The sequence below is a fragment of the Musca autumnalis genome, unplaced genomic scaffold (assembly GCF_047663935.1).
Source record: "Musca autumnalis isolate F117 unplaced genomic scaffold, ASM4766393v1 scaffold_3, whole genome shotgun sequence".
Lineage (NCBI taxonomy): Eukaryota > Metazoa > Arthropoda > Insecta > Diptera > Muscidae > Musca > Musca autumnalis.
In genome coordinates this window covers 219,658,461-219,679,494 of record NW_027411866.1, presented here as the reverse complement: position 1 = coordinate 219,679,494, position 21,034 = coordinate 219,658,461, and the positions used below count along the sequence as shown (strand labels likewise).

At 36.7% G+C, this 21,034-nt stretch overlaps 1 long non-coding RNA gene across 1 annotated transcript in view; it reads right to left on the bottom strand.

The window, feature by feature from the left end:
* LOC141398994 (uncharacterized) overlaps window positions 1–11,378 on the bottom strand; it is a 62,010-nt gene extending 50,632 nt beyond the window's left edge. The window contains exons 1-2 of the long non-coding RNA XR_012411744.1: window positions 11,298–11,378; window positions 10,579–10,756 (exon numbers count right to left, since the gene is read on the bottom strand). This is a non-coding gene — a long non-coding RNA (uncharacterized lncRNA). The remainder of the gene's footprint in view (window positions 1–10,578; window positions 10,757–11,297) is intronic.
* Window positions 11,379–21,034: the final 9,656 nt, after the last annotated feature.

Here is a 21,034-nt window from a genome sequence, read left to right as displayed (position 1 = left end):
CAAGTCCACCATTGACCAGATATTTACCCTGCGGCAAATCCTGGAGAAGACCCAAGAGATGCAGATCGACACCTACCACCTTTTTGTCGATTATAAAGCAGCCTTCGACAGTCCGCTGCGCTCAAAGGTATTCCAAGCCATGTCTGAATTTGGTATTCCCGCAAAGCTCATCCGGCTTTGTAAAATGACTTTAACTGACACGAGGTCCTCAGTTAAAATAGGAAAGAACCTCTCCGAAGAGTTTGGTACCAAAAGAGGTTTCAGACAAGGAGACAGCCTTTCGTGTGACCTCTTCAACATCCTGCTAGAAAAGGTTATACGAGAGGCAAACGTCAAAAGAAGTGGCACAATCTACACCAATAGTCACATGTTACTTGCTTATGCTGATGATATAGACATCATGGGTCGATCAGTAAAAGAAGTAACTGATACCTTTATAAAGGTCGAAGGAGAATCTGCTAAAGTGGGTCTGGCGGTAAACGGTGAGAAGACCAAGTTGATGGTGTCGACGCGCAATGCGTCCATTGAGCTCGGACCGACTGTAGAAGTTGGTTCCTATAATATTGAGGTAGTAAAAGACTTCGTCTACCTCGGCACCTCCGTCAACACAACAAACGACATCAGTTGTGAAATAAAAAGAAGAATTGTATTGGCCAACAGATGCTACTTTGGATTAAGTAAGCAGTTTAAAAACAAAGCCACATCTCGTCAAACAAAAATAACGCTCTACAAAACACTGATACTACCCGTGCTGATGTATGGCTCCGAAGCCTGGGTACTTGCGCAAGCAGACATGGCAGTGCTTGGTGTGTTTGAGAGAAAAATTCTTCGAAAGATCTACGGACCAATCTGCGTTGACGGTGAATATCGACGTCGCATGAACCACGAGCTGTATCTGCTATACAACGACATCAATATTGTTAAACGTATCGAGATGCAGCGATTGCGTTGGCTAGGCCATATCATAAGAATGAGCGATGATGAACCCGCTAAAAAGGCGTATGAATACATGCCACATGGCGGTGCACGCAGAATTGGCAGGCCAAGGAATAGATGGCGCAAACAAGTGGATGTTGAGATGAAAAGGCGCGGTATTCCAGAGTGCAAAGCAACAAATAGAGAGGAATGGAGATCTCTTCTTAGTTCGGCCTATAGAACAAATGTTCTGTAATGGGCCAGCTAAGTAAGTAAGTAATGTTCACCTAATTTAGTTAGTTTTCGAAAATTTACTTTTTGTTTTCAGTAAGGCTGAGTTCAATCGACTGCTGCATTGGATTGGTTAATCTTACAAAGTCGAGGATGGTTATAGCAAATGTAGAAAAGAGTCTGGTTGCCGCTTATCAACATTTTTTCATAAAAAAAACGATATATATTTTGAGTTTTGAGCAACTTTATGCCTACGGTCACCTCTGTGCGTCCGTACAAAAAAAATTTAATCAAACTCGTCAGTTCTACTTGTTTTTGTTTTAAATTGATAATCGGAGGGTGTACTCGTACATATATTTCGGCAAAATCTACTGAAACTTTCTAAATTCTTTCTGTTGTTGTTGTTCTTTTTGATATAAGATACAGCAGATTCAATACGGAACATCAATTTTACATCGCATTGCATTACAAATTGTCTTAGAGAAAAGAACACATAAGCATATAGGGTCCTAGTATAGGAAAAGTTGAAAAATTTAGCAAATTTTATTAATTTTTAGAGGTATAGGAAATTACCCTCGGAGTCGACTCCGGAGTCGGAGTCGTGACAAAAAACTGGCCTGGAGTCGGAGTCGGAGTCGAAGGAAAAATGGCTCGACTCCGAAACCCTGATTTCAATAATACTCTTAATTTCCTATCCTTATAAGTTATCACAGTAAGTAGTTAAGCTCTCGCGATATTTCTTGATGAAGTTTTAGCAGAATACATTCATTATTATATGGGATTTTAGCGAAATAGTTGGACAGCTCCCAAATATTTTTTTCTAATTTCTCTAATCGAACCAAAAAATATATGTAGAATCAGGGACGTGCGCAGGATTTCATTTCGGGGGAGCCAACTTGACCAAAAATCAAGAAAATTAAAAGTGTTGTGTATCGTTACGAAAAGCTATTTTAAAGGGCTTTTAGTTGATTTTATGTATATTCAATATTGCCACAAAATACATATGTATGTACGTTCAATAGATAGAGATCACAACATTTTAGATACAAGATTGAAATTTGGAACTGAATATATTTGCCTTTGGATGTTTAGAATTAAAAATTAACCATATCAGACCAGGTGTACGCTCCTTTCAGTTAAGGTTGGTTCGAGAGCAACGTGACATACAATACAAATAACAGCAGATTTTAATACCATATATCCAAAGTTTGAGCATTAATTTCGTTTACTGTTGTTTTCAGCTACAAATTTGTTACTGATAGGAAAACAATCAAATAGGCATGCTATTTATAGCAGATATTATCACTTTATGATGCACAACAATAATTGTTATACCCTCAGCCTTTAGGCTAAAGAGGGTATTTACACTTTGATACGACCAAAAATGTGCCTCATCGAAATAATGGTTTTTGACCCCAAGTATGTTTGTACGATATCCGTTTCAGACAATTTTGAGTAGATCAAGCAATGTCCGTCCGTCTGTCTGTCTGTCTGGCAGGCTGGTGCGTACTATAACTCTCGAACGGATCAATCGATTCGGTTTAAATTTTGGGTATCGAAGTAATTTGTCCAGATTCGATTTAAGTTCGAAGATGGGCCATATAGGTCCACTCCTTCAGGTACCTCCCCTACAAATGTCCAAAAATTGTCGCAAAACTTGTGCGCACGATAACTCTTGTAGGGAATAACCGATTTGGTCCACACTTTGCACATCGTGTACTTTCTACTCAATCGGTCCACTCCTTCGGGTACCTCCCACACAAAATTTCGGAAAAGTTCAGTGTAGGACCTGGTCTCAAATCGCTTTGATTTTTGTTTACGCAAGTTGTATTCGCTGTCCTCTATACGACGCTGTATGTTTCATTAGGGGCAGGTCCATACTTCCTGAGAAAATAGCCTGAAAGCTACAAAAAAAACCATATGACACCGTGTGTAGTGGTTGGAGCGAAAGATAACTCTCGAACGGATCTGCCGATTCGGTCCAAAATTTGGCTTTCGTAATATTTTGTCCAAACTTAGTTCAAGTTCAAAGATGGATTATGGATGGTACCTCCCACACAAAATTTCGAAAAAGTTCAGTTTAGGACCTGTTCTCGAATCGCATTGGTTTTTGTTGTAATATCTTGTATTCACTGTCCCCTATACGAAGGTACAAGTTGCTCAGAGGAAAGTCCATACTTCCTGAAAAAATAGCCTGAAAGTTGAAAAACAAACCCTATGACACCATGTTTATGGGTGGAAACGCAAGATAATTCTAGAACGGAAATTCCGATTCCGGCCAAAATTTGGCCTTCGTAATATTGTTTCCAAACTTAGTTTAAGTTCGTAAATAAGCCATGTCGGTCCACTCCTTCAGGTACCTACCCCACAAAAGTTCAAACATATTCGGAAAAATTGTGCGCACGATAACTCTTGATGGGAGTGACCGATTTGGTCCATACTTTACACATTCTCATAATATCTACCAGATATAGATAAGGTTCGAATATGGACTATATTTGTCCACTCCATCCCGTACCTCCCACACAAAATTTTGGATATGTTCACGTCAAGACCTTCTATTGAATCACTTTGATTTTTGTTGAAGCAACTTACATTCGCTGCCTCAATTACGATGGTAAAAGTCCATACTTCTTGAGAAAACAGCCCGAATGGTGTAAAAACCGCCTATGGCACCCCCATGGTCTATGACGGTCCATTCCTTTAAGTACCTTTTCCGCAAAATTTTTGAACTTTAATCCTAATCAACATTTTTGTCGGTTCATACGACCAAAATTTTGAAACCCCCTAAATACATAAGTTTTTTGTGAAAAAAGTGTTTCAATTTGCACTGGCTGATACTTTTTTACTTGTTTCTCCATTATTTTCTCCCACTATTTAGGAATACAAAATGTTGATTAATGCAGTACAACAATTTTCGAGATTTTCGGAGAACCCTTGATATGTCGTATATATTGTCCAATAGACATTTCATTTTATGTACTTCTTATCCGCACAACACTGAATTTGTAATCGTTTTGTATACAAAATGGATTTAAAGGCTCAAGGCTCAAGGCATGACATAAGAAGGAATTCAGGTTTACTGGAAGTTTTTCTTAAAAGAGTATTAAAAAAAAAAAATAAAATAAATAAATATTTCCACGGTGCGCCTTAACTAATTTTAAATGAAAGGTGCTTACACCTGGGAAGTTTTTGGGGATTCTAAAACTACAAAGTTCATAGATGAGAAAAATCAAAAAACGAAAAAAATCGCCGGAGGGATTTTTAAATAAATCGCGGTCAAATTTCGAATGTTTAGGGCTTTATTATGTTCTCACGATTTTGCTCGGAAACCGCAAGCCCTATCGAAATGGAATTAGAGCAAATCTTATATCAGTGAACATTCTCTACAAGATTGACCTTAATGGTATTTTGGTAGTTTTAACATTTTTGAGATATAGAAGTTCAAATTGGGACAATGTACTGACTGTATCGTCTCCTTATAAAACAATGTCATGAAGGGTGCACCTTAACTAACTTTAAATGAAAACCGCATACACCTGGGAAGTTTTTGCGGATTCTGAAACAGCAATGTTCATAAATGAGAAAAAATGCAAAAACAAGAAAAAATCGTTGGAGAGATTTTGAAATAAATCGCGGTCAAAGTTCACAGGTTTATTGAAGGTTTTCAGGATTTTTCTTGGAAACGGCAAGCCCTATCGAAATAGGATTGAAGAAAATGTTGTAGATGATTTTCACTGCTACAACATTTTCTTTAGTCCCATTGCGAAACGACTTGCTGCTTCCAAGCAAAATCCTAAAATAGACCAATAAACGCGAACAGATTTGAAACCAGAATTTTTTCCTTAACCTCTATACCAAACATCGTAGATGTGCTCGCAACATTTTTTTTTAATATTTTTCAAATGGAATAGTAAAGGAAATTTGGTTTTTACCAGTAGGCCGGGGCGATTTGTATGGAGGGAAAAAACCTTAATAGGCCCTTCGAGTTTCTTTTTCCTGGGATTGAACTGAGCAAAAAAGTCTGCTAGACCATAGGTCTATCGCGAATATCGAGCCTCCCGATTTTGACTTTAAGTTTTTTATCCACGTTTTTGGACATTTTGGCATATAACAGCCAAACCATTGAGATTTTCGATCTAATACAAGGACAACAATTGTAGCCAAGACAGTAGTTAAGAACTCTCTAATACATTGCGAATGCATTGGAAAGCTCCTTCAGGCGCTTTTGGGCTTGAGAAGGTGCAAACTTTTCGATGTCGATAAATGGCACTGTGCTACAAAAGTTGACCAGAAAAATATTTAAGCGTTCTGATGCAAAATTATGTCGTGTTGGGATCCATGGAGAACGAAAATGCCTTTAGTTCGTTTGTATCACTTCGTTTTATTTTTTTATAACGGTAAAAGTAGTAAAAATCTGGGTTTCTTAAATTTTCAAATTTAAACGGACATATCTTCTTTTTCTCACAACGGATTTCTATTAATCTTTCTTCCTTTTAAAGGGGTGAATAATATCTTTCAAACAAGTAATTATTTTTTAAATCGGTTAACAAATGGCTAAGTTATAGTGGTTTAAGTCTGAAAACCCCCACAAAAAAATATAACTGAATTTCTCATAATTTTCAAAAATATAATGTGTTTTTGTTTTGTTCAATATTTATTTTTCAATCAAATTCGAGTCTTTTTTTATTCGACTGCACGATTAAAAAGCTGGAATATGAGCTCATTTTCTGATCATAAATGACTCCTTTGTCGGGAGGAAAACGTAACCTCAGGCGACTCTTCAAAAAAAAAAAAAAAAAAAAAACAAACAAATAAGTCTTCCTCTGCATTAGTTTCGAGTCATTTTTGCCCATTTTCTGATGGTATATAAAGTATTTTTCGAGTCGTATTTTAATCATTTATTGGCGATTTGTTGATTAATTTGTGACTCTTTTTCGAGTCTTTTTTGTGCCATATATAATCGTTTATGAGTCATTTATGAGTATTTTCATCAGACGAAAATATTAAAAGAATAATCTTTTTTTTTTTGTTGACGATCGTTTGGCTTAAGGTCATTAAAAAGCTGTTGATATTTTTGTTGTTAAATTGTTATTTTATTTTTATCCAATATTTCAATTGTCTTCGACAATCATCTTCAGGGATCTGTATTTTAAAAACACAATTTTTCATTACAACAAGTAAAATATTAAATATAACACAATTAAATTACATGAATTTTTGGAAGAGTATCCGTTCCTTTCTAGTGGTAACGTCAAACTAAGTTTTCTTTCGTCCGTGTTTATGCACTAAGTTTCTATACATATGCGCACAGTGGTCTGTGTCTGTTTTATAATTGATTCTTTTGTCATTCGGTATATTAATAATGTGTAGCATCTCTAAAGTAAAGCGCCTTTTATAGTTAGGTATATGTTGGCACGACAAAAACCAAACTGAAGACAAGAATTTCTGGACACAAGTCCGATCAAAAACCTGACAAACCTGTAGAACAGAAGACAGCATTAGGAGCGCATTGTACATTAACTGGACATAAACCCAATTTGAAAGATGTGGAGATACTAGCAACGGAAAATAACTATAAAAGGCGCTTTACTTTAGAGATGCTACACATTATTAATATACCGAATGACAAAAGAATCAATTATAAAACAGACACAGACCACTGTGCGCATATGTATAGAAACTTAGTGCATAAACACGGACGAAAGAAAACTTAGTTTGACGTTACCACTAGAAAGGAACGGATACTCTTCCAAAAATTCATGTAATTTAATTGTGTTATATTTAATATTTTACTTGTTGTAATGAAAAATTGTGTTTTTAAAATACAGATCCCTGAAGATGATTGTCGAAGACAATTGAAATATTGGATAAAAATAAAATAACAATTTAACAACAAAAATATCAACAGCTTTTTAATGACCTTAAGCCAAACGATCGTCAACAAAAATTAGAACTCAACAGGTCAACAATAACAAACAACAAAATAATCTTTTTTATTCGTCTTTGTTTTTTGTTCCATTCCTTTGTTTTGTTTTCTTTTCTGCTTTGTTATGACTTTTAATTATACCCTTAGTATACTGTTTCTTCATTAACTTTCTTCATTTCCTGAGCATGTGTTTTCCTTGTCAATATTCATAATATTATACGTGATATTTATATCAAAGTTTTGTAGAAAGTAGAGTTGTGCCAAAGGAACTATATGGAACTATCTAGTTCACTTCGCAGTTCCAACGGCCCACATTTTTTCTTTGAACAAACTGCGTATACTTAACATCACACGTTATATTTCATGGTGTTACTCATACGTTTTGGCACTAGTACAAGGAACTAGGTTACCCAACTCTAGTAGAAAGTGTTATGTTTGAAAAAAAAACAATCAGTGTTTAATCACCTAGCTGTTCAAAATATAATCAGAAGATACATAATTCTAATCACTTTTCAAACACCTGCATGACACTTTTTTGATTAAGCATTTTTATACCCTCCACCATAGGATGGGGGTATATTAAGTTTGTCACTACGTTTGTAACTACTCGAAATAATCATTGTAGACCCCACAAAGTATACATATTCTTGATCACTCTAGCGTCCGAACGGATTGACGTAGGTTGATGAAATTTTGGGAAAATATGTTATATTTACGTAGGACTTTTGGTATTGAAAGCGGGCTATGTAGGTCCACGCTTTTGTATAGCCCCCATACAAAATGACGCGTGACGCGTCGTCGTTTTAAGGAATTTTTAAGATATTTGGCCCATTTTACCACCGAATTGGTTGTAATTTGGTACTTTGTGTCTCCAGAGGCCAAAAAATATTCCTACCAAAGTTGGGTTATATAGGTCCACGTTTTGGTATAGCCCCCACATAAGGCCCCTTATAAAGTACGCGTCATTTTAATATATTTTGAATGTATTAGACCCATTTGACCAAAGAATCGGTTGTAACTTTGTATTTTGTGTTTCCAGAGGCTAAGAAACATTTCTACCATAAAATGTATATATAGGTCCACGTGTTGATATAGCCCCCATAATACAATATCTCCCGATTTTCGATATTTTAAACGTTTTAGCCTCATTATCACACCGAGATGGCTGAAATTTGGTATTTAGTCTTCTTTAGGCGTATAAAACTTCCCCCAGAAATTTGTAGGTATAGGTCCACACCATCATATAGCCCCCATAGAACGGTACCTTCCGAATTTCGGTATTTTGAAGGTTGTGGCCACATTAATCCACCGAAATGGCTGAAATTTGTGGTGGAGGGTATAAAAAGTTCGGCCCGACCGAACTTAACGCTTTTCTTACTTGTTCAATCTTCAGATGATCAAAATGTGACAAAACTTCTAAGCTGGCGCATTACAGAACATTTGTTCCATAGACCGAACTAAAAAAAGGTCTCCAATTCTCTCTGTTTAGTGCTTCGCTTTCTGGAATACCGCGCTTTGTCATCTCTTCATCCACTTGTTTGCGCCATCTATTCTTTGGGCTGCCAATTCTGCGTGCACCGCCATGTGGCCCGAATTTATACGCCTTTTTATTATATGGCCAAGCCAACGCAATCGCTGCATCTCGATACGTTTAACTATATTGATGTCGTTGTATAGCAGATACAGCTCGTTGTTCATACGGCGTCGATATTCACCGTCAACGCAGATTGGCCCGTACATCTTTCGGAGAATTTTTTTCTCAAACACGCCAAGCACTGCCTTAGCTGATTGGTACTTGGCTTCGGAAACATACATCAGCATGGGTAGTATCAGTGTTTTATAAAGCGTTATTTTTGTTTGACGAATTGTGGCTTTGTTTTTAAAGTGCTTACTTAAGCGAAAGTAGCATCTGTTGGCCAATACAATTCTTCTTTTTATTTCACAATTGATGTCGTTTGTTGTGTTTTAGGCGGTGCCGAGGTATACGAAGTCTTTTACTACCTCAAAATTATAGGAACCAACTTCAACAGTTGGTCCGATCTCAATGAACGCATTGCGCGTCAGAACCATCAACTTGGTCTTCTCACCGTTTACCGCCAGACCCACTTTAGCAGATTCTCCTTCGACCTTCATAAAGGTCTCAGTTACTTCTTTAACTGATCGTCCCATGATGTCTATATCATCAGCATAAGCAAGTAACATGTGGCTATTGGTGTATATTGTGCCATTTCTTTTAACGTTTGCCTCTCGTATAACCTTTTCTAGCAGGATGTTAAAAAGATCACACGAAAGGCCGTCTCCCTGCCTGAAACCTCTTTTGTTACAAAACTCTTCGGAGAAGTTCTTTCCTATTTTAACTGAAGATCTTGTGTCAGTTACAGTCATTTTACAAAGCCGAATGAGCTTTGCGGGGATACCAAATTCACACATTGAATGGAATACCTTTGATCGGAGGGGACTGTCGAATGCTGCTTTATAATCGACAAAAAGGTGATATGTGTCGATCTGCATCTCTTGGGTCTTCTCCAGGATTTGCCGCAGGGTAAATATCTGGTCAATGGTGGATTTGCCAGGTCTAAAGCCACATTGGTATGGTCCAATTATTTCGTTGATCATGGGCTTTAGTCGTTCGCACAATATCCCTGACACTATCTTGTAGGCGATAGAGAGAAGACTTATGCCCCTATAGTTGGAGCATAAAGTCTTATCCCCTTACTTATGGACGGGACACAGGATGCTCAAGTTAAAATCGTCGGGAAAGCGTTCTTCCTGCCAGATGGAGCTAACCAGCTGATGCATACACCTTATCAGCGTGTCGCTTCCGGTTTTAAACAGATCGGCTGGTAGGCCATCAGCTCCTGCTGCCCTATTATTCTTCAGCCGGTTTATTGCTGTCTTTAGCTCATCTTGGCCGGGTGGTATACATTCAATACCATCTTCTGGAATTGGATCTGTGGTATCTTCGTCGACTTCGCTACTATTGGATACCAACAGTTTGGACAAATGCTCTTTCCATATACTTAGCACACTATCTGTATCAGTTACCAGATTACCTTGCTGGTCTCTACAGGAGGATGTTCCAGATGCAAAGCCATCAGTTTGATGTTTCACTCTTTGATAGAATTTTCGGACTTCATTCTGTGTCCTGTATATCTCGATTTGGTCACACTACCGCTTTTCCATCTCCCTCTTTTTCCTGCGGAAAAGAGTTTCTCCTCTCTCCTTTTCTCCTGATACCTCTCTGGGGCGCTACGCGTTGCAACTGATTGTAGATCGGTAGCAGCACGACACTCCTGGTCATACCATTGATTCCTTGGTGGAGGTCTCTGGTATCCAAGTACTGATTTTGCGGCTGTTTGCATGGAGTGGGCAATGTTTTGCCATTATCCTGATATGTTATCGGGACGAGGAGTGCTTTGATTAAGAAGTTGGGCCAGTTGAGTGGAATATGCTGTGGCTAATGCGTACAAATGAAGGCAGATTAATTCTTGGGTAATACGAACCTCTACCAAAGAAATCAAATAAATTAAATTTCGGTGATGAAAAACCAGGAAAATCAAATTCTGAAGTTCTGAAGTTCAAGTCCCAATAGGATTGTAGTCACTCGGACATTTATTCTGCAATTATCAACCCGAGGCGTCCCCGACTGCTTATTCGCAGCACATATGTACCGCTTACGTCCTTAAAAGTATAAAAATACAAAAGAAGTTGTCATGAGAATAAGATTTACATGAATTTCGTACGACCTTGATATTAAAAAGCGTATGGGAAATGCAATACATGTTCCTATTGTTTGAGACTTCCGCCAAAAAATAACCACAAATATTATAACGACAATAAACCTTATATCGGCTATTTAAGCCTTTTGTAATGCGGCAAATTGATTCACAAATTCCTACCGTGTGGGAACTTTTCAAAAATTCTCATTACACACTCTTTATTTTTCGCACAAATCTCACAATGGCAGACAGTTTCATTCTTTTTGACCAATGAGTATACCGACGATGTACTTGTTTTATGTTTCGATAAAAATTACATTAGCATATGAAAGGTGACACAGTGACATAGACTTTTTGCGAACAAAAAAAAAAAATGACAATGATTAAAAAAGCCTACAATGACATTAGCTAGCAAACAACTGACAATCATGTGTGTCGATATGTACATACATACGTGCATATGTATTTAAGTATGTATAAAAACAACTTTCAAAAGTCATTACCGTTGCCGCATAACCAACCAAACAAACCGCAGCAACACAAAATAACGAACTACTGATCGACAAACTATGCCACACATTCTCGTGGAGCAAAACATTCAATTTCAATTTATATCATTCACATTCATCACATCTCCATACAACGCATTCGCACTGATCGTTGGAAAATCTCACACTACAACAGCCAATATTCCTCATAATGAATTTTGCCAATGCTATGCAAGTGGCTGTGTTGAATTAAGCCACAATATGGGCTTGGTGTACTTGGTTATTATGGACCCAGTAGCCAGCCAGTCAATCAATAATTATGTAGGCCACCATATCCAATGGGAATTGGAGTGTTAACTAAGTCAGCATCATGCAAACTTTGCAGTGGTTACATGAGCGAATATACGTACATAGGAAATAATGAAAGTAAAGCTTCGAAACCACTGTGATGTACTTACACTGATTGTTTGGTTAATAATACCAATACAACGTAATTACATTCCAATATATTATTTGTAAGCTTACATGTATGGGTTTTGCGCAAAACTTCCAACAAATCTATAGACATCTATATAAGATGTCAATAATTGAGATCATTTTACATGATCGAATTTAGATTGACACACATTTGACAGCGGTGGTTGGTTGGTTGCATGACGATATACTTATCTTTACTGTCATTGTTGTCGTCAATTGATTGTTGTGGGAAGCTTTACAAAAATACTCAACCAAAATGAATGAAAAAATACAGAAGCAAAAAAGTAATGGCAAACTTAAAAGTGGAACTTGAAATTAAAACCAATTCTATAAAGAGTGATCAGCAAGCAACAACATTTACGAACAACAAATCAACAGCTATAAATTAAACCAAACAAACGTCATTGATGATTAGAGTAATGAGCGTTTCGATTTGGTAATTTATTACATTTAGTTTTGTTGTTAAAATTCTATTAATTAGCGAAAATTAAATGTTGTCAGCTTAGATGTGATGAGATTGACTGGGTTTTGGTTGAAAATTAATACAAAGTTGTTTTTGAGGGGATTGTGGGTGAAATGAATGTACAAACATATGCAGGTAAACAAGTTTGGTAAATTGAGTGTCAAAGCTTAAATAGTTAAGGGAGTGTATGCGAATTAAAACAAATAAATTTTACTTGAGGCACTGATAAAGTACAGTCGAACATCGATTATCCGAGAATCGATTATCATTTTACACCGATTAACCGTGAAAATATTTAAGATCCGGGATTATAAACCATTCAACCAAATTTCAATGGACAAACCCATATTAAATTCAAAATTGCTTGCCTTGCACACTATGTGGGGAAGGTATTATAAGTTGGTCCTGGCCAAAAAGTTTGAAACGCTTCGAAATAATGGTCGTAGACCCATACATATAGGTGTCCGCTTTGCGGACATCTCCACTTTTTTAATTGTTACACTCAAAATTTTAAAAATTTTTCACAAAAGTTTTGGTCCATTTAACCCGTTAAATATTATCTGTTCATCCTGTTAAATTGCAAGTTTCCTCTTTACGCTAAATCCTAACTCTACTCAAAATTTCTCGCCGATCAGACCGCTACAAAATCGGTAAAAATATTGTTTTTGGTCCATTTCAACCACTAAATATTTTTCGATCATCACCTCGGTCATCGGTGTGAATATCAGTGTGAACCCGACCTCCATACGATCGGTCCATAATTGCGCAGTGGAGTTTGATTACAATTTATAATAGACAGACGGAGGGATGGACGGACACACATATCAAAATCGCTTTATCTCGTCGAGATATGAATTTTGGTATACCTCATGGGGGGTCTACGACGAATATTTCGCAGTGTTACATGAATTTTTCGAAAAAAAAAAACAAACTTATAATGCCATTTCCACATTGTGGTGTAGGCTATAAAAATGCCAACTGGCGTCTGGCAACACTACACGTTGGCCAGGACGCAAACTTATCTATTTCCCCTCTTAAATAAGGTTTTGCGTGCGCAATTCAATATTTCCTGAGATAAATGTTCGAATGTTCTAGAACTCCAGCTGTGAATTTTTTATAGACATCATTCAAGGCTTGCTTCTATAGACAGGATACCGAATATCGCCTACTCATCTAAACCATATTTTCTCAAAAAATATTTTTTGGGGTTTTCACACTTTAGTGGCCATTCTTCAGGAAGTATGAACTTTCGAACTTTTGGGCCAATAAAGAACTTGAGATAAATAAAGTCATCTTCTAACGTAAGCAAAGTTTGGAAGATATATTGACATTTGCAAAATTTGGAAGAAATCGGTTACTTCGTTCGAGATTTATGGTGCGCTCCAACCAGCCAGAGACACAGGCAGACAATGCTAAATGGATTCCACATTGTTTTGAAAAAATTGCGCAAATTAAAAAAATATTTTCACAATTTAAGAAGATACACGTTTTTGTAAAGATATTCAAATACATTTTGAAAAACGAAAAGCGCCGCAGTCGAAATTAGTTTTGATTTTCGATTTTCTTAACAAATATTTTCACAATTAAAGAAAATTAAAAATGTTTGTAAAAATATGCGAATACTTTGAAAGTCGATCGATTAAAAGAATAATTTTTATACCCTATACCACAATGTGGAAAAGGGTATTATAAGTTTGTTTTGGTAAAAATTCATGTAACACCGCGAAATATTCGTCGGAGACCCCCAATGTGGTATACCAATCTTCATATCTCGACGAGATAAAACGATTTTGAGATGTGTGTCCGTCCGTCCCTCCGTCCGCCCGTCTGTCCATTATAAATTGTAAACACGCTCCAGGCCGCAATTATGGACCGATCGTAACGAAATTTTGTATGGAGGTCGGGTTCAGATCAGAATAGATCCCTATTCTTATTGGTGATGATCGTGAAATATTTAGCGGGTGAAATGGACCAAAAACATAATATTTATCCAATTTTCTAGCGGCTCTGTAGGTCTCAATAATAGTCCGATCAACGCGTAATTTTAAATAAGGTAAGAGTATATCACAAAGGAGAAGCTTGCAATTTGAGATGGCGATCGGATAATATTTAGAGGGTTAAATGGACCAAAACTTTTGTGTGAAAATTGTGAAAATTTTGAATATACAGCTTATATCTTAATTCCTGGAAGTGACATTCCGGACAAGTGAGATATACTTGAAAGTGGAACGCTTGACCTTTCAATTGATGCCAATTATGTTGGTGTGCATGATCAGATAACAGAGTTACAGCCTAATATATTCCGTTATTTGTTTGTAGTGTAATAATAAACTCGCTAGAAGTCGCAATTATACATCAATAGTTACAAAATTTTGCACCGGGTAAGAGTATAGGTCGAAAAAGATGCCTACAATTTTGAATGATGATCTGATATTCTTTAGCGGGTGAAATGGACCATTACTTTTGTATGAAAAATATAAAAATGTTATTTTTGGTCGATATTTTAATTCCTTGAGGACATATATATTTCGCAAAGTAGCCTACATATGGAAAAAACTACTGACCTTTCCTCTGATGTAAATTGCAATAAAGTGTTTGCTAGATAACGGGCCAACTGCCCAATATATAATGGGTTCTGTGTAGAGAACCACATTTTTATCCCATGCTACATATTGTCTCTCCAAAAGTTTACGTAACACCACGAAATATTCGTCCTAGACCCCTTATTTGGTATGCCAAAATTCATATTTCGACGAGATAAAGCGATTTAGCGATGTGTGTCCGTCCATTAAAAATTGCAAAGAATCTTAAGGCTGCAATTATGGACCGATTGTAACGAATTTTTTAAGGAGGTTGGGTTCGGGCCAGAATAGAAATGATTAGTTTTTGGTGATGATCGTGAAATATTCAGGGGATGAAATGGAGGCGATACAATCAATCCATTGTCCTAATTTGAGCTTCTATATCTCAATAACGGTAAAAACTACGAATCGATCTTGTAGAGGATTTTTATAGCTACAACATTTTCTTTAGTCCCGTTTCGAAAGGACTTGCGGTTTCCAAGCAAAATTGTGAACACCTAAAAAACCCTAAAAAATTTCAACTTGAATCGCGATTTATTTAAAAAGCGCTCCGGCGATTTTTTTTTTTGGTTTTTCTCATCTATGAACATTGTAGTTTCAGAATCCGCAAAAACTTCCCAGGTGTAAGCACCCTCCTGATAAGACTTCGGGCATAATTTCGTTTTTAAATAATTTTATGAAATCAGGATGATTTTGTGGATATTTCAGTATTGGTTGGCACTTAGGCATTCTCAAATGTATAATTCCGCTTACATTCTAACTACTACTCCAAAATGTATAGCAATTTTTATAATTACAAACATCAAAATTAAGCAAAGAAATAATTTTAAAATTAAGAAAAAATCGTTGGGGGTTTTGTCCGCAATTTTTTTATACCCTCAGCATTTATGCTAACGAGGGTATATGGTAATATTCAAAAATGTTTTACAATCGTTGAAGTTGAGGTTCACCATTTAATAATACGCGAACTGTTAATATATTTTATAAAATATGAATATATTTATATTAATTGAAGTGTTTTAGCCACGATCTCATAATATGGACCATAACAAATAATTTTCGTGGAAGCTGTGTTCGTGGTAATATTAAAAAATGGGTAAAAATGTGTTGAAGTTTACAAGTTTTTTTGTGTTCTTTCTTGATTTCTGGTCAAACCACGGAAAATTCAGACCTGAGCTCAAAGAAAGAATTGAAGAATACTCCTTGGACAACATGGCTCTAATGTATGACTTTTCGGTATATACACTGCATCCCCCTAAAATCGATGCTGACATTTTGAAGTTTTGAAATCTGGGTTTTTTGAATTTTTCTTATAATTAGAGGGCGCAACCAGATAATTACGCAAACTATTTATTGGATTGTAGAACTCATGGTTCCACGTTGTTTGATGTATATATCATGAGTGTGCTTCATATAGCTCCCTAGTAATAGGAGTCCAAAGTCCAAATTTTGGTGCGTAAATTTTCTTCAAAAACCTATTTTTTGGCTTCAAAATTTACAACTGTGACTCAGGTACCCTTGAACCCCGCGTGATTTTAGTTTTTTTACGCGCCGGATCTGATGAACCCTTCCGCGTTCGAATCCATCCACTAAAACGCCAGATATAGATAGCTTGAAAGTAGGAAATTCTGCAAAATTATATTTTGATGATTCCGCGCATTGAACCGCGATTTTCTTTGGTTGTTTTTACATAAATGGAATCCTTTATACGCGATTATATTATTTTCCAAAACCGTGTGGCATAAATTACCGAGATTCTGGAGTAATATTCGTATTTCGTATAAAATAGAATTTGGTAGCACATCCGCGGTTATTGACGAATTTGTTTGAAATTTGTTATAATGACGTATTTTTTATAGGCGGTCACTGAAATCGGATGCGCCTTATAATCCTTTGTACATCGCGCAATTTTTTCCCACATAAAGGTTTTTTGAACAGTAAGATGCAGCTGACGGCACACTTTGGCCGCTGAATGAAAAGTGGAAAAATCGCTACATATTGATAGAGATGCACTCGCTGTATCTGAAAAGCACATGCGCCTTAACTGATTTTAACGAATTCGCGAATTATAAGTTTTTTAACTTTTTGGTTATAATTTCAATATTACTTTCTATTTCATAATCCTATTGTTTATCAAAGTAAGCAAATACACTTTCGGGTTTGTCATCGCGTTTTCCCTGCAGAAGTTTCAGCGAAGTCCGTCATTCCTTGCATCGAAATTTAGCGAAATAGTAGAATAACTCCCAAAAATGTTTTTTTCTATTTTCGTATTAAACAAAATAATATATTATTGAAATAATTTCCAACACTAAGTTTTCGTCTTTTGTTGTTGCTGTAATATGGCAGTTATAAATTCTATCGTTAAAATTTTGGTCTCTTATTTTTTTACGCGTTGTCTAGAATCTGTACGTATTTCTAATTTATTTTTTCGAGTTTTATTTGTACTCTAAATTAGAATAAATTAAATTTACTCCAAGATTTTTTCAGTATTTCTTGATTTCCCGCGAAAATAGAAATTCATTTAGTAGATATTTAGGCATCTACGGATAGATATTAATTGCTGTTAACGCCTTATATATACATTTTCTTATTACAGCAAAAATTGAATTTTTAAATATTTGTTCTTTATAAGGGAATAAAACCCCCCATAACTTTGGAGCCCAGCATCCAATTTTGTGAACGCGAACAGATTTAAAACCACGACTTTTTTCTTAATCTATGTTCCAAAAATTGCGGATGTGCTCGCAAAAAATTTTTTAACATTTCTTCCAATGGAATTGCAAAAGAAATTTGAAATTTACCATATACACTTTCATACGGGCAAAATGTGCCTCTTCGAAATAATGGTTTTGGACCCCAAGTATGTTTGGACGAAATGTGTGTTTCAGACAAGTTGGAGTCGATTTAGCAATGTCTGTCTGTCTGGCTGGTGCGCACGATAACTCTCGAACGGATTAGCCGATTTGGCCCAAAATTTTGCATTCGTATTATTTTGTCCAAACTTAGTTTAAGTTGGAAGATGGGCCATATCGGTCTACTCCTTCAGGTACCTCCCCCTCAAAAGTTCGAAAACGTTTGGAAAATTTGTGCGCACGATAACTCTTGAAGGGATTAACCGATTTTTATACCCTCAGCCTTTAGGCTAAAGAGGGTATTTACACTTTGATACGGCCAAAAATGTGCCTCATCGAAATAATGGTTTTAGACCCCAAGTATGTTTGTACGATATCCATTTCAGACAATTTTGAGTCGATCTAGCAATGTCCGTCCGTCTGTCCGTCTGTCTGTCTGGCTGGTGCGCACGATAATTCTCGAACGGATCAATCGATTCTGTTCAAATTTTGGGTATCGAAATATTTTATCCAGATTTGATTTAAGTTCGAAGATGGGCCGTATCGGTCCACTCCTTCAGGTACCTCCCCCACAAAAGTTCAAAAATGTTCGGAAAAATTGTCCGCACGATAACTCTTGAAGGGAGTAACCGAATTAGTCCATACTTTGCACATCGTGACATTTCTACCAGACATATATGAGGTTCCAATATGGACCCTATTGGTTCACTCTTTCGGGTACCTCCCACACAAAATTTTGCTTAAGTGCAGTTTAAGGCCTGCTCTCGAATCGCTTTGATTTTTGTTGCAGGCACTTGCATTCACTACCCTCATTACGACGATATAATTTTTTTCAGGAGCAAGTCCATATATCCTCAGCACGAAAACTGGAAACAACCCATATAATACCATGTGTCGTAGTTGGAGTGCACGATAACTCTCGAACGGATCAAGATATTTGATTAAAATTTTGGGTCTTTCAATATTTTGTCCAAACTTAGTTTAAATTCGAAGATAGAACATATCGGTCCACTCCTTCCGGTACCTCCCCCACAAAGGTTCAACATTTTTTGCCAAGATTGTGGGCATGATAACATGATAACCGAATTGAGCCAAACTTTGCTTTTGGTAATATTACTTTCAGGCATAGATCGAGTTCTAATATAGACTATATCGGTCCACTCATTTGAGTACCTCCCACACAAAATTTAGAAAAAGTATAGTTTAACAACTCCTCTCTGATCTTATTAATTTGTGACGCAGCAGGTTTCACTTGCGACCCCTGTTACGATGTTGTAATTTTTTTCGTGAGAAAGTCCATACTTCCTGAGATAATGACCCAAAAAGGTCCAGAAAATCCTAGCGGCACCACCTAAACTGGCTAATGTGTAAAATAACCCTTTAAGAGAGAAATCAATTTAGCTCAAACTTTGTAAATTGCAAAGTAAAATTTTAATATATTTAAATTCAGAAAATTAAGTACAACATATTTAATTATATATTATGTAAGGAACATATTTATAGACTAATAAAGAAAACAAATATTTCCTACATATTTGTATTAGGTCCGAATATGTACTACATCGGATCACTCCTATGGGTACACCCTACCCAAAGTTTGGAAAAAATGCACTCGTCTTGGATCATTCTGAATTTTGTTGCAACATGTAGTTTTTTGCGGCCCTTTCCATCCTGGAAAATTTTCCCAACTGCTAAAAAACCTACAGAAGTATTGTGTTAACTTTTTTCTTCGGGTACGTGGCTGAGGGTATATCTCTGTCGGCTCAGCTGACTGATACTTTCTTACTTGTTTTCTATACTTTGGACATCGTAAAATTTCTACCATGCATAGATGAGGTTCCAAATGGACCCTATCGGTCCACTCCTTCGGGTACCTCCCATACAAAATTTCGGAGAAGTTCAGCTTAGGACCTGCTCTCGGATCGTTTAAGTTTTATATGGGGCAAGTCTATACTTCCTGAGAAAATAGCCAGCAAGTTCTAAAAATCTCCTATGGCACAATGTGTAGCGGTCGGAGCGCGCGATAACTCTCGAACTGATCTGCCGATTCGATCTAAAATTTGTACATCGTAATATTTTGTCTGAACTTAGTTCAAGTTCGAAAGTGAGCCATATCGGTCCATTCTTTTAGGTACCCACAAAAGTTCGAAAATATTCGAAAAATTTGTACCAACGATAACTCCTGAAGGCAGTAACGGATTTGGTCCGTACTTTGCACATCGTAATATTTTTACGAGACATAGATCAGGCTTGAATATGGACTATATATGTCAACACCTTCAGTCACCTCCCACACAAAAATTTCGACAAAATGCCGTTTAAGGACTGCTTTCGAATCGCTTTTATCTTTGTTGTAACAACTTGTATTCGCTGCCCCCATTACGACGGTGCAAGTTTTTTTAGGGGCAAGTCCCTACTTCCTGAGAAAATAGGCCGAAAGCTGTAAAAATCCCTATGGTACTATGGGTACGATAACTCTCGAACGGATCAGCCAATTCGTCCAAAATTTGGCCTTCGTAATATTTAGTCCAAACAAACTTTATGTTTGTAGAATGGCACTATCGGTGCGCACCTTGCGGTACCTCCCCCACCCCCAAAATTAAAAAATGTAACTAAAACAAGTAAAAAAGCATCAGTCGGCTTTGCCGACAGAGATATACCCTCAGCCTGTGTAAATTGGAACACTTTCACAAAAAACTTGTGTATTTAGGGGGTTTCAAAATTTTGGTCGTATGAACCGACAAAAATGTTGATTAGGATTAAAGTTCACAAATTTTGCGGAAAAGGTACTTAAAGGAATGGACCGTCATAGACCATGGAGGTTCCATAGGGGGTTTTACACCCTTCGGGCTGTTTTCTCAAGAAGTATGGACTTGCCCCTGAAACAACTTTTACCATCCTAATTGAGGCAGCGAATGTAGTCTGTTTCAACAAAAATTAAAGTGATTCAATAGCAGGTCTTAAAGTGAACTTATCCAAAATTTTGTGTGGGAGGTACGGGATGGAGTGGACATATATAGTCCATATTCGAACCTGATCTATATCTGGTAGATATTATGAGAATGTGTAAAGTATGGACCGAATAGGTCACTACCATCAAGAGTTATCGTGCGCACAATTGTTCCGAATATTGTTGAACTTTTGTGGGGTAGGTACTTGAAAAAGTGGACCGATATGGCTTATCTACGAACTTAAAGTAAGTTTGAAAACAATATTACAAAGGCCAAATTTTGGCCGGAATTGGCATTTCCGTTCGAGAATTATCTTGCGCTTCCACCCATAAATATGGTGTCATAGGGTTTGTTTTTCAACTTTCAGGCTATTTTCTCAGGAAGTAATGACTTGTCCCTGAGGAAACTTGTACCTTCGTATAGGGCA